The sequence below is a fragment of the Arachis ipaensis genome, chromosome B6 (genome assembly GCF_059453495.1).
Source record: "Arachis ipaensis isolate K30076 ecotype BB chromosome B6, ASM5945349v1, whole genome shotgun sequence".
Lineage (NCBI taxonomy): Eukaryota > Viridiplantae > Streptophyta > Magnoliopsida > Fabales > Fabaceae > Arachis > Arachis ipaensis.
Window position 1 is genome coordinate 33,516,826 of NC_142441.1, and position 13,605 is coordinate 33,530,430.

Below are 13,605 nucleotides of genomic sequence, written 5' to 3' on the forward strand. Positions count from 1 at the left end.
AAAAAATATAAGGCGGCTAAGAAAGAGACAAAAGTGGCTATAAGTGAAGCAAGAACAAGAGCATATGAGGGTCTCAACCAGTCTTTTGGCTTAAAGAAAGGAGATAAAGGTATATATAGAATCACAAAGAGCCGTGAAAGAAGAACGAGAGACTCGGATTAAGTTAAGTGCATAAAGGATAAAGACGGAGAGGTTTTGGCTCAAGAGGAGAAGATCAATAAAAGGTAGAAGAGCTACTTCTACGAGTTATTTAATTAAGGACAGAAGACTCTTCTGAGCCTTGATCGATTATGCACGAGGGAAGAAGATCAACACTTCGATTATTATCGATGGACCCGATAAAAGAGGCTCTAAAGTGGATGAAAATGGCAGGGCAGTAGGACCCGATAATATTCCAATTGAAGTTTAGAAGAGCCTTGGAGAGAAAGGCATTATTTTGTTAACCAAGATTTTTAATGATATTTTAAAGTCAAAGAAGATGCCATATGAGTGGAGAAAGAGCACCTTAGTACCTATCTACAAGAATAAGAGGGATATACAAAGTTGTGAAAACTATAGAGGGATCAAGCTCATGATTCATACAATGAAGTTATTGGAAAGGGTGATTGAATGGAGGTTGAGATAAGAGACACAAGTAACAGAGAACTAATTTAGTTTTATGCCAGACAGATCCACCATTGAAGCGATATACTTGTTAAGAAGGACAATGGAGAGGTATCGTAGTAATAAAAGGGATTTAATTATGGTGTTTATTAATTTGGAAAAAGCATATGATAGGGTGCTAAAGAAGGTCTTATGGAAGGTTTTGGAAAGGAAGAGAGTAATTATCGCATATATTCGTATAATTAAAGATATGTATAATGTGGCTATAACTAGTGTGAAGACTCAAGGTGGCATGACAGAAGAATTTCTTATTGGTATAGGATTATACCAGAGATCATCCTTAAGTCCATACCTTTTTACATTAGTCTTGGAAGTACTCACAGAGTATATCCAAGAGCCTGTGCGATGGTGTATGCTTTTTGCCGATGATATTGTCCTTATGGGAGAGGCAAGGGAAGACCTAAATAAGAAGTTAGATTTATGGAGAGAAGCTCTAGAAGTATATGGTCTGCACATAACCTGTAGCAAGACGGAATATATGGAATGTAAGTTCGGCCGCCGAAGGAAAAATCCTAATAAAGAGGTGAAGATTGGAGAAAATATCTGATAAACCACTATTTTATGGTTTATATTGTGTTTAATTGTGTGGTTTTATAATGATCTTTACCCACTTATTCATATGATTAGCATGCATTTATATTTCCTTCCTAAATTTATTACATGATTGAAAACTTGCTTCCTAGAGACTTTTAATTATGTATTTTAATTCTCCTTTATTCCATGCGATGCCGTGATCTGTGTGTTAAGTGTTTCAGGCTTTATAGGGCACGAATGAGTTGGAGATTGGAAAGGAAGCTTGCAAAAATGGAAGAAACACAAGAAATAAAGGAGATGACCAGCGAGAAGTGACACGGCTGCATGGCTCACGCGACCACGCGAAAGAGAGGAAATCGCAGTGACGCGGCCGCATGGCTCACGTGACCGCGCGAATTGGAATAGAATAAGTGACGCAGAGGCGTGGACGATGCGTCCGTGTGGAGAAGCAAAACGCCGAATGACGCGTCCGCATGAATGACGCAATCGCGTGACGTGCGCGATCTGCATAATCTGCAGAATCGCTGGGGGCGATTTCGGGCCCTATTTTGACCCAGTTTTCGGCCCAGAAAAGCAGACTAGAGCCAAGGAACATGCAGAAACCAACAACAACATTCATTTCGCATAGTTTTTAGTTTTTAGATCTAGTTTTTCTCTCCTCTAGGTTTTTTTCTCTCTACACATTCATAGTTTTCAGGATTCTTATTTTCTATTGCTTTTTGGCATTGGAATTATGAGAAGAGTTATTACCTCATCAAGACTTCGTCATTCTAGTTCATTTTCTTTACTTGGCTTTACTCTTCCATGTCCTTTAATTTACTTAATTCTACTATTGGATTATTTTAGAATTTATTAATACAAGAGTTATTTTTATTTTTAATTGATTCTTTTGAGTTTTATTTATCATGTCTTTCTTTAATTCCCTTTCCTATGTTATGAGTTCCACATTCACAATGAGTGAGTAGTTCCCTAACTTGATGGGGAGTTGATTGAAAGGAACCCTTGAGTTGGAATGCTCAAAGGAGAAATTATAATTGGGTTTATTATTGGATTTTCCTCTAATCACTAACGCCAGTCCTTCCAAGTAAGCGGACTGGGACTTGTGAATAGAAATAGCATTTCAACTTGTTTGACTTTCCCTTACTTAGTAAGGGATAACTAAACAGAACAACCCCCAATTATCAATTAATCTTGAGAGTACTGCAACAAGAATATGGCTTCCAACTAATCTACTCCCGGTCAAGGCTTTTATTTAAATCACATTAATTCTCTGATTTAATTTCCTGTCATTCAACTCAAATCTTTTTGAAAACCATCCGATTAATAAAATAGCACACTTTCCTGCAACTCGTTGGGAGACGACCTGGGATTCGTACTCCCAGTATTTTACTTTTAATTTCTGTGACACCCTTTTTTTAAATTGATAAGCGAATTTCTGGTTGGTTGAGGACTATACTCGCAACGCATATCTTATAATAATTCTTAACTCGCCAATTTCCGCCCACATCAATTTTTGGCGCCGTTGCCGGGGAGTTGCAATAAAGTGCTAAAGTTATTGATTGGATTTTATTTATTTGCATTTTATTTTATTTTACTACTATGAGCTGCTTGTTTCTTTCGTTGGATGACGCGTTCGCTTCCTGACCCAAGCTTGCTAGTATTCGATCCTGAGATTGAAAGAACTATTTCACGAATAAGGTAAGCTCGGCGTCGGTTAGTCCTCTCTGAGAGTGGATCTGAAATATCACTTGAGAAAGAAACCAGCCCCCGTTCTACTGATTTGGTTGTTTTACGTGCAGGTAACATGGCAGCAGCTAGGAGAGTTACTATCCAGGAGGCTGGAGCCCCTGATTTTACAATGCAACCATTTCAAGCGCATCACCCAGCGGTGGCTACAGACTTTAAAATAAAGACCGCACTGCTTAATTTGATGCCCAAGTTTCATGGCTTGCCTGCTCAAGAGCCTATCAAGTACCTGAGAGATTTTCAAGCAGCCTGTTCTACTGTCAGGCATGATGGTGCATATGAAACTTCAATTTTGCTGAAAGCTTTCCCATTTTCTCTTGAGGGGAAGGCAAGAGAGTGGTACTACACTCAACCAGCAGCAATTGTATCCAACTGGGATACACTGAGAAGAGAATTCTTGAAAAAGTTCTTTCCAGCTGAAGTTACTGATAAACTGAGGAAAGATATTTCCATGATTGTTCATGATGATTCTGAAACTCTCTATAAGTACTGGGAGCGCTTCAATAATCTTCTGAAAGCTTGCCCCCACTATATGATTGACAAGATAGTGTTACTCGGTTACGTCACACAAGGCATGAGGCCCTAAGACAAGACCACATTGGAAAGTGCTAGCAATGAGTCTATGAAAAAGTACAAGACCACTGATGAGGTATGGCTATTGATCAGCAACTTAGCTGAATCTACTAGGAATCACAAGCAGAAACAAGGCCGTGCAAAAGCCATTGCAGAAGTATCCTCTAGCAGAGAGACTGCTGCTTTAACTCAGAGTATCTGTGAAATGACCAACTTGCTGAAGCAGATGCAATTGAATCAACAACAAGTTCAGCAAGCTCAACCTTCTCCACCACAGCAAAACCAACAGTTAGTCCTATAGAGAGTTTGCAGAATCTGTGCTTATTATAGCCATTATACTGATGAATGTCCGCAGCTCCAGCAGGAAGACAACACCGTGACAGCCACTCATAACTTCTATGACCGCCCCAACCAAGGGTACAATCAAAGTGGCAATTACAACCATGGATGGCAGGACAATTCTAACTAGAATTGGAGGGACAATAATAACAACAGAGGAGGCAGAGATAATCAGGAGAATCAGAGGTTGAATAACAACAACAACAGGCAGCAGAACCAGTACCAGCCTTACAGAGCACCTCACCTGAGGCAATCCCAAGGACCACAGAATACCCAACAGCAGACCTCTCAAATTACCTATCCTTCTTCTTCTGCTAATGATGACTTACTACAATCAATTGATCGGAGACAGCAGACCATAGAAAGTAACATTAATGCCACTCTGAATGGCCTGAACGCTACTTTGCAAGCTCTTGTCTCACAGATTGGTTCAATGAATAACTCCAATAATCAACCTTTGAGCTCCAGTGGAATTCCCTCTCAACCATTACCCAATCCCAAGGGTGGTATTAATGCCATCACCCTAAGGTCCGGAACCACACTGCAGGAGAGGAACCAGGAGGAGCCAAGCTCACCAGAACACGCCTCAGCTGAAGAGGTAGTGGAAATAGAAGATGTTGAAGAGGAAGAAGACATACAGGACATAGCTGAAAAAGAAGAAGCTCGACCACAGGAGGAAGCATCAAAAGGCGCAGACACTGTAGAAGATACCACTCCTATTCCATTTCCACAACTTGCAAGGAAGCCCAGGAAGCAGCTGGAACCTGATTCAAAAATGGTAGAGATATTAAAAAAGGTTGAGGTAACTGTTCCTCTATTTGATGTTATTCAACAGGTACCTAAGTATGCAAAGTTTCTAAAAGATTTATGTATACATAAAGACAAAATTAATGAATTAGAAACTATTCCTTTAGGTAGTTCCATATCTGCTTTAATGGGAGGGTTACCTGAAAAGTGTAGTGACCTAGGTCCTTGTATAGTTAATTGTACTATTGGTGGTGTGATAATTTCTGACTGCATGTGTAATTTAGGAGCATGTGTGAGTATAATGCCTTTGTCTATATATGATGTTTTGAGGCTCCCTCCCTTAAAAAGGTCGGCAGCTCGTTTTGTGTTAGCAGATAAAAGCATTATTACAGTGGTTGGAGTTGCTGAAGATGTATTAGTGGGCATTAAGGGACTCACGTTCCCCACTGATTTTTATATTCTGGAAATGCCCCAAAATAACTTAGACAAGCCATCATCAATCCTACTCAGAAGGCCATTCTTGAAGACCTCATAGTTTAAATTAGATGCTTTTTCAGGAACATACTCTTTTGAAATAGATGGCCGAATAGTGATCTTCAACCTGAATGGAGTTATGACGCATCCTCCGGAGGATCACTCTATCCTCAAGTGTGACATTATAGATAAAAACCGTGGCTGAAGTCCATCAGGAGAAACTTGAAGAGAAGCACACAGGACAAGGTCCAAGTGTGGGGACATTCTCAGAGGTCAATGACAGTGCTTTGCCATTGTTACCAGCTCCAGAAAACCCAGAGCCTGACCATGATCAGAGTTAGAGCTAAAACCCCTTCCTCCACACCTCAAATATGCTTACCTTGAAGACAAGCAGAAGTTTCCAGTTATCATTACAAGGGAGCTCACTTCTCAACAAGAAGAGCAGTTACTTGGTGTGCTGAGGAGACACAAAAAGGCAATTGGTTGGAGTTTGGCAGACATAGTAGGCATCAACCCTCAAGTCTGTGAGCATAGAATATTTTTAGAAGAGGGAGCAAGACCTGTCCGTCAACCCCAGAGAAGACTGAACCCCACTATCCTCGAGGTTGTCAAAAAGGAAGTGACCAGACTACTGGAGGCAGATATCATCTACCCATCTCCGACAGTGAATGGGTGGGTCCAGTACAAGTAGTGCCAAAGAAGTCTGGAGTCACTACAGTGAAGAATGAGCATGGAGAGCTTATAGCAACCAGAGTTCAGAACGCCTGGAGGGTTTGCATTGACTACAGACGCCTCAACCAAGCCACCCGTAAGGATCACTATCCTCTTCCATTCATTGATCAAATGCTGGATCGCCTGTCAGGTAAATCACATTATTGTTTTCTAGATGGTTACACAGGTTATTTCAAGATTCATATAGCCCCTGAGGATCAGGAAAAGACCACTTTTACATGTCCTTTTGGGACTTATGCTTACAAGAGAATGCCCTTTGGCTTGTGCAATGCACCAGCTACTTTTCAGAGGTGCATGATGAGTATTTTCTCTAATCTTATTGAGGATTGCATGGAAGTTTTTATGGATGATTTTAGTGTTTCTGGCGATTCCTTTAGCCTTTACTTAGATGGATTATCTAGAGTATTAGATAGATGTTTCAGTACAAACCTTGTATTAAATTTTGAAAAATGTCACTTTATGGTTAAACAAGGGATTGTACTAGGACATGTTGTGTCTAATACTGACATTTCTGTAGATCCAGCAAAGGTGGATGTTATTTCTAGTTTACCTTATCCCTCTTCTGTGAGGGAAGTCCGTTCGTTCCTTGGCCATGCAGGTTTTTACAGGAGATTCATTAAGGACTTCAGTAAGGTAGCACTTCCCTTATCCAGGCTACTGCAGAAAGATATTGAGTTCGAGTTCAGTGAAAATTGCAAACAAGCGTTTGATAAGCTGAAAACCGCCCTGACTCAAGCTCCAATTGTGAGAGGACCAGACTGGAGCCAACCATTTGAAATAATGTGTGATGCTTCCAACCATGCCGTAGGAGCAGCACTGGCTCAGCGTGAAGGTAAGGATCCTTTTGTTATTGCTTACGCGTCTAAAACTTTAGATGCCGCTCAGTCGAATTACACTACTACTGAGAAATAGCTTCTTGCTATTGTTTTTGCTCTGGATAAATTCCGAGCCTATTTACTTGGTACTAAAGTAGTAGTGTATTCAGACCACGCAGCTCTAAAGTATTTATTAGCTAAAAAGGAGTCCAAACCAAGGCTTATACGTTGGATACTGCTATTACAAGAATTTGATTTAGAAATTAAGGACAGGAGTGGTAACTAGAATTTAGTGGCAGACCACTTGAGTCACCTTGAACATATTACAGATGACTCCACTCCTATAGCTGATAATTTCCCATTTGATAACCTGCAAGTAGTATCTGAGATAGTCCCTTGGTATGCACCTGTAGCTAATTATCTAGTTAGCCGCACCTTCCCTCCGAACTTTTCTAAGCATCAAAGAGACAAGCTGAAAAGCGAGTCTAAATATTATATATGGGATGACCCATATTTATGGAGATGTGGCACTGACCAGGTAATTAGACGGTGTGTGCCTCAATCAGAATTCCAGTCCATCTTAGAGGCCTATCACTCATCTGAGAGTGGAGGGCATTTTGGCCCTCAAAGGGCTGCTAGAAAAATCTTAGACTGTGGATTCTGGTGGCCTACTCTTTTTAGGGATGCTGCTGACTTTTGTAGATCTTATTTTCCATGCCAGAAATTTGGTAATATATCCAGGAAGGATGAGATGCCTCAACAAATTATGCTTTTCTGTGAATTTTTTGATGTTTGGGGCATTGACTTCATGGGTCCATTTCCAAATTCTAATGGTTATTTATATATATTGTTAGCTGTAGATTACGTTTCCAAATGGGTGGAAGCAATTCCTACCCGCACTGATGATGCTAACACTGTTGTTTCCTTTGTGAGAAACCATATTATTTGTTTCTTTAGATCACCACGAGCAATCGTGAGCGATCAAGGCACCCATTTTTGTAACAGGAGACTAACCGGATTAATGAAGAAGCATGGGATAATTCATAAGGTTGCAACAGTATACCACCCTCAGACTAATGGGCAAGCCGAGGTGTCAAATAGAGAAATAAAGCGTATCTTGCAGAAGATAGTCAAACCTCATAGAAGAGACTGGAGCACCAGGCTACAAGATGCACTTTGGGCGTACAGAACTGCATACAAAACACCCATTAGGATGAGTCCTTTCCACTTAGTTTATGGAAAAGCTTGTCATCTCCCTGTTGAAGTAGAGCACAAAGCCTTATGGGCAGTAAAGGAGTGCAACATGGGAATTGAAAAAGCCGGAGCTGAAAGGAGATTACAACTGCAAGAATTGGAAAGCCTTCGCCTGGAAGCTTATGAGAACTCAAGACTATACAAGGAGAAGATGAAGGCTGTACATGATCAGCACATCAGAAGGAAAGAGTTCCAACCTGGGGATTTATTCCTCCTTTACAAATCTCGACTGAGGCTCATGCCAGGCAAGTTGAGATCAAGATGGGAAGGTCCATACAGAGTAGAGAAGGCCGAACCGTACGGAGTTTATCACCTAAGCCATCCTTCAAGCTCTGAATTTATCAAAGTTAATGGACATCGTTTAAAGCTGTACCATGGCGAGCAGCTGAAGAAAAACAAGGAGCTCGAGATCTTCCTCTTGGAAGACCCCCACATAGCCGAAGACTGAGCTAGTGGAGCGTCCAACTTACGGATGTTAAAGCAAAGTGCTAGGTGGGAGACAACCCACCATGGTATGATCATTTTTTTCCTTATTTTTTATTTTCTTATTCAATAACTCTTCTCTTTATTAGTACATTTCATGCATCTGCATCTGCATATTTTTATTTAAAAAAAACGTTACGCGACGCGACCGTATCATTGACGCGTCCGTGATGAGCGGATAATTTATACGCTTTTTGGCATTGTTTTTAGTATGTTTTTAGTAGGATCTAGTTACTTTTAGGGATGTTTTTATTAGTTTTTATGTTAAATTTACATTTCTAGACTTTACTATGAGTTTGTGTGTTTTTCTGTGATTTCAGGTATTTTCTGGCTGAAATTGAGGGACTTGAACAAAAATCAGATTCAGAGGTTGAAGAAGGACTGCTGATGCTGTTGGATTCTGACCTCCCTGCACTCAAAGTGGATTTTCTGGAGCTACAGAACTCAAAATGGCGCGCTTCTAATTGCGTTGGAAAGTAGACATCCAGGGATTTCCAGCAATATATAATAGTTCATACTTTGGCCGAGTTTAGATGACGCAAAAGGGCGTTGAACGCCAATTCTACGCTGCAGTCTGGAGTTAAATGCCAGAAACACGTCACGAACCAGAGTTGAACGCCAGAAACATGTTACAACTTGGTGTTCAACTCCAAAAGAAGCCTCTGCACGTGTAAACTTCAAGCTCAGCCCAAGCACACACCAAGTGGGCCCCGGAAGTGGATTTATGCATCAATTACTTACTTCTGTAAACCCTAGTAGCTAGTTTAGTATAAATAGGACTTTTTACTATTGTATTGACATCCTGAATTACATCTTTTGATCTATTGATCACGTTTGGGGGCTGGCCATTTGGCCATGCCTGAACCTTTCACTTATGTATTTTTCAACGGTAGAGTTTCTGCACTCCATAGATTAAGGTGTGGAGCTCTGCTGTTCCTCATGATTTAATACAAAGTACTACTGTCTTATATTCAATTCAACTTATTCCGCTTCTAAGATATCCATTCGCACCCAAGAACATGATGAATGTGATGATTATGTGACGCTCATCATCATTCTCACTTATGGACGCGTGCCTGACAAACACTTTCGTTCTACATGCAAACAAGCTAGAATGAATATCTCTTAGATATCTAATACAGGGGACCGAGTCCGAGTTATTAGTATCTTCGTGGTATAAGTTAGAACCCATGGATGGCCATTCCTGAGATCCGAAAAGTCTAAACCTTGTCTGTGGTATTCCGAGTAGGATCTGGGAAGGGATGGCTGTGACGAACTTCAAACTCGCGAGTGCTGGGCATAGTGACAGACGCAAAAGGGGGATGAATCCTATTCTAGCACGATCGAGAACCTCCAGATGATTAGCCATGCCGTGATAGAGCATTTGGACCATTTTCACAGAGAAGATGGGATGTAGCCATTGACAACGGTGATGCCCTTACAGAAAGCTTGCCATGGAAAGGGGTAAGACTGATTGGATGAAGACAGTGGGAAAGCAGAGAGTCAGAGGAACGAAAGCATCTCTATACACTTATCTGAAATTCTCACCAATGATATACATAAGTATTTTTATCTTTATTTTCTGTTTATTTATTATTATTATTCGAAAACTCCATAACCATTTGATATCCGCTTGATTGAGATTTACAAGATGACCATAGCTTGCTTCATACCAACAATATCCGTGGGATCGACCCTTACTCACGTAAGGTTTTATTACTTGGACGACCCAGTGCACTTGCTGGTTAGTTGTGCGAAGTTGTAAAGTTATGTTTGGACCATGGTATTGTGCACCAGTTATTGGCGCCATTGCCAGGGAGAGAACGAACAACAAATTTTACAACCTCAGGGATCACAATTTCGTGCACCAAGTTTTTGGCGCCATTGCCGGGGATTGTTCGAGTTTGGACAACTGACGGTTCATCGTGTTGCTCAGATTGGGTAATTTTCTTCTTATTTTATTTTCAAAAAGTTTTCAAAAAATTTTCAAAAATATTTTCTTCTTTTTCGTGTTTCCTAATTAAAATCCCAAAAAAAAAATAAAAATAAAATAATATTTTCAAAAAAATAAAATATATTTTTCTTCAGAATTTTTAAGAATGAATTATAGTTTTTCATGAAGCATGTAGAAGTCTGGTTGGCTGTAAAGCCATGTCTAATTCTTTTAGACTGAGACTTCCACTTATAAGTATATGAAGTTGGATGAAGTTTCAGCTGTTGTATGCCTGATTTGTATCTTCTAAAGCTTGGCTGGCTATTATGCCATGTCTAACCCTCAGATTGGAGCTTTAGACTAAGAGTGCAAGATTCCTAGAATTCATATTAAAAAAAAAAATTGGAATCCTTATTTTTCTTTCTCACATTAATTTTCGAAAAAAAATACAAAAAAATTTATAAAATCATAAAAATCAAAAAAATATTTTGTGTTTCTTGTTTGAGTCTTGAATCAATTTTTAAGTTTGGTGTCAATTGCATTTTTTTCAAAAAAAATTTATGCACTTTCCGAAAACTCATGCATTCATAGTGTTCTTCATGATCTTCAAGTTGTTCTTGGCCAGTCTTCTTGTTTGATCTTCATATTTTCTTGTTTTGTATCTTTTGTTGTTTTTCATGTGCATTTTTGCATTCATGGTGTCTAAGCATTAAAGATTTCTAAGTTTGGTATCTTGCATGTTTTCTTTGCATCAAAAATTTTTCAAAAATATGTTCTTGATGTTCATCATGATCTTCAAAGTGTTCTTGGTGTTCATCTTGACATTCATAGTGTTCTTGCATGCATCATGTGTTTTGATTCATAATTTTCATGTTGTGAGTCATTTTTTTTGTTTTTCTCTCTCATCATTAAAAATTCAAAAATAAAAAAAATATCTTTCCCTTTTTCACCCATAAATTTTCGAAAATTTGAGTTGACTTTTTCAAAACTTTTTAAAATTTAGTTGTTTCTTATGAGTCAAATCAAATTTTCAATTTAAAAATCTTATCTTTTTCAAAATCTTTTTCAAAAATCATATCTTTTTCATTTTTCTTATTTATTTTCGAAAATTTTTAAAATATTTTTCAAAAATCTTTTTCTTAATTTTATATCATATTTTCGAAAATATCATCAACAATTAATGTTTTGATTCAAAAATTTCAAGTTTGTTACTTACTTGTTAAGAAAGATTCAAACTTTAAGTTCTAGAATCATATCTTGTGATTTCTTGTGAATCAAGTCATTAATTGTGATTTTTAAAATCAAATCTTTTTCAAAACTAATTTTAATCATATCTTTCTATCATATCTTTTTAAATCATATCTTTTTCAAAAAAAAAATTTTGATTTTAAAATATCTTTTCTAAGTTCTTATCCTCTTATCTTTTAAAAATTGATTTTCAAAATTTGTTTCAACTAACTAATTAACTTTTTGTTTGTTTCTTATCTCTTTCAAAACTACCTAACGAACTATCCCTCTCTAATTTTCGAAAATACCTCCCTCTTTTTCAAAATTTTTTTTTAATTAATTAACTGTTTAAATTTTTAATTTTAATTTTAATTTTATCTTAATTTTCGAAAATCATTAACTCTTTTTCAAAATTTATTTTTCGAATTTCCTCTCCCCCATCTCCTTCTATTTATTCATTACTTACTAATACTTCTCTTCATCTCATATCCCTGTTATCCTCACCCTTGTGTTTGGATTCTCCTCCCTTCTCTTTCCTTACATTACATTCTTTCCTTCTTCTACTCACCCAAAGGAATCTCTATACTGTGACATAGAGGATTCCATATTTTCTTTGTTATCCCCTTCTTTGTCATATGAGCAGAAGCAAGGACAAGAACATTCTTGTTGAAGCAGATCCTGAACCTGAAAGGACTGTGAAAAGGAAACTAAGAGAAGCTAAAATACAACAATCCAGAGACAACCTTACAGGAATTTTCAAACAAGAAGAGGAGATGGCAGCCGAAAATAATAATAATGCAAGGAGGATGCTTGGTGACTTTACTGAACCTAATTCCAATTTACATGGAAGAAGCATCTCCATCCCCACCATTGGAGCAAACAATTTTGAGCTTAAACCTCAATTAGTTTCTCTGATGCAACAAAACTGCAAGTTTCATGGACTTCCATATGAAGATCCCTTTCAATTCTTAACTGAATTCTTGCATATCTGTGATACTGTTAAGACTAATGGAGTAAACCCTGAAGTCTACAGGCTCATGCTTTTCCCTTTTGCTGTGAGAGACAGAGCTAGAATATGGTTGGATTCTCAACCTAAAGATAGCCTGAACTCTTGGGATAAGCTGGTCAAGGCTTTCTTAGCCAAGTTCTTTCCTCCTCAAAAGCTGAGTAAGCTTAGAGTGGATGTTCAAACCTTCAGACAAAAAGAAGGTGAATCCCTCTATGAAGCTTGGGAGAGATACAAGGAACTGACCAAAAAGTGTCCTTCTGACATACTTTCAGAATGGACAATCCTGGACATATTCTATGATGATCTGTCTGAATTAGCTAAGATGTCATTGGATACTTCTCCAGGTGGATCCATTCACCTAAAGAAAATGCCTGCAGAAGCTCAAGAACTCATTGACATGGTTGCTAATAACCAGTTCATGTACACTTCTAAAAGGAATCCTGTGAGTAATGAGACGCCTCAGAAGAAGGGAATTCTTGAAATTGATACTCTGAATGCTATATTGGATCAGAATAAAATATTGACTCAGCAAGTCAATATGATTTCTCAGAGTCTGAATGGAATGCAAGCTGCATCCAACAGTACTCAAGAGGCATCTTCTGAAGAATAAGCTTATGATCCTGAGAACCCTGCAATAGCAGAGGTGAATTACATGGGTGAACCATATGGAAACACTTATACTCCCTCATGGAGAAATCACCTAAATCTCTCATGGAAGGATCAACAAAAGCCTCAACAAGGCTTTAATAATGGTGGAAGAAACAGGTTTAGCAATAGCAAGCCTTTTCCATCATCCACTCAGCAACAGACAGAGAACTCTGAACAAAATACCTCTAATTTAGCAAACTTAGTCTCTGATCTATCTAAGGCCACTTTGAGTTTCATGAATGAAACAAGGTCCTCCATTAAAAATTTGGAAGCACAAGTGGGCCAGCTGAGTAAGAAGATCACTGAAACCCCTCCTAATGCTCTCCCAAGCAATACAGAAGAAAATCCAAAAGGAGAGTGCAAGGCCATTGATATAACCATCATGGCCGAATCCAAGAAGGAAGGGGAGGACGTGAATCCCAAGGAGG

At 38.5% G+C, this 13,605-nt stretch overlaps 1 non-coding gene across 1 annotated transcript; it reads right to left on the reverse strand.

The window, feature by feature from the left end:
* Nucleotides 1–12,689: 12,689 nt before the first annotated feature.
* On the reverse strand, nucleotides 12,690–12,793 carry LOC148555090 (small nucleolar RNA R71). The gene has a single exon (XR_015886837.1). It is a non-coding gene; the product is annotated as a small nucleolar RNA R71 (small nucleolar RNA).
* Nucleotides 12,794–13,605: the final 812 nt, after the last annotated feature.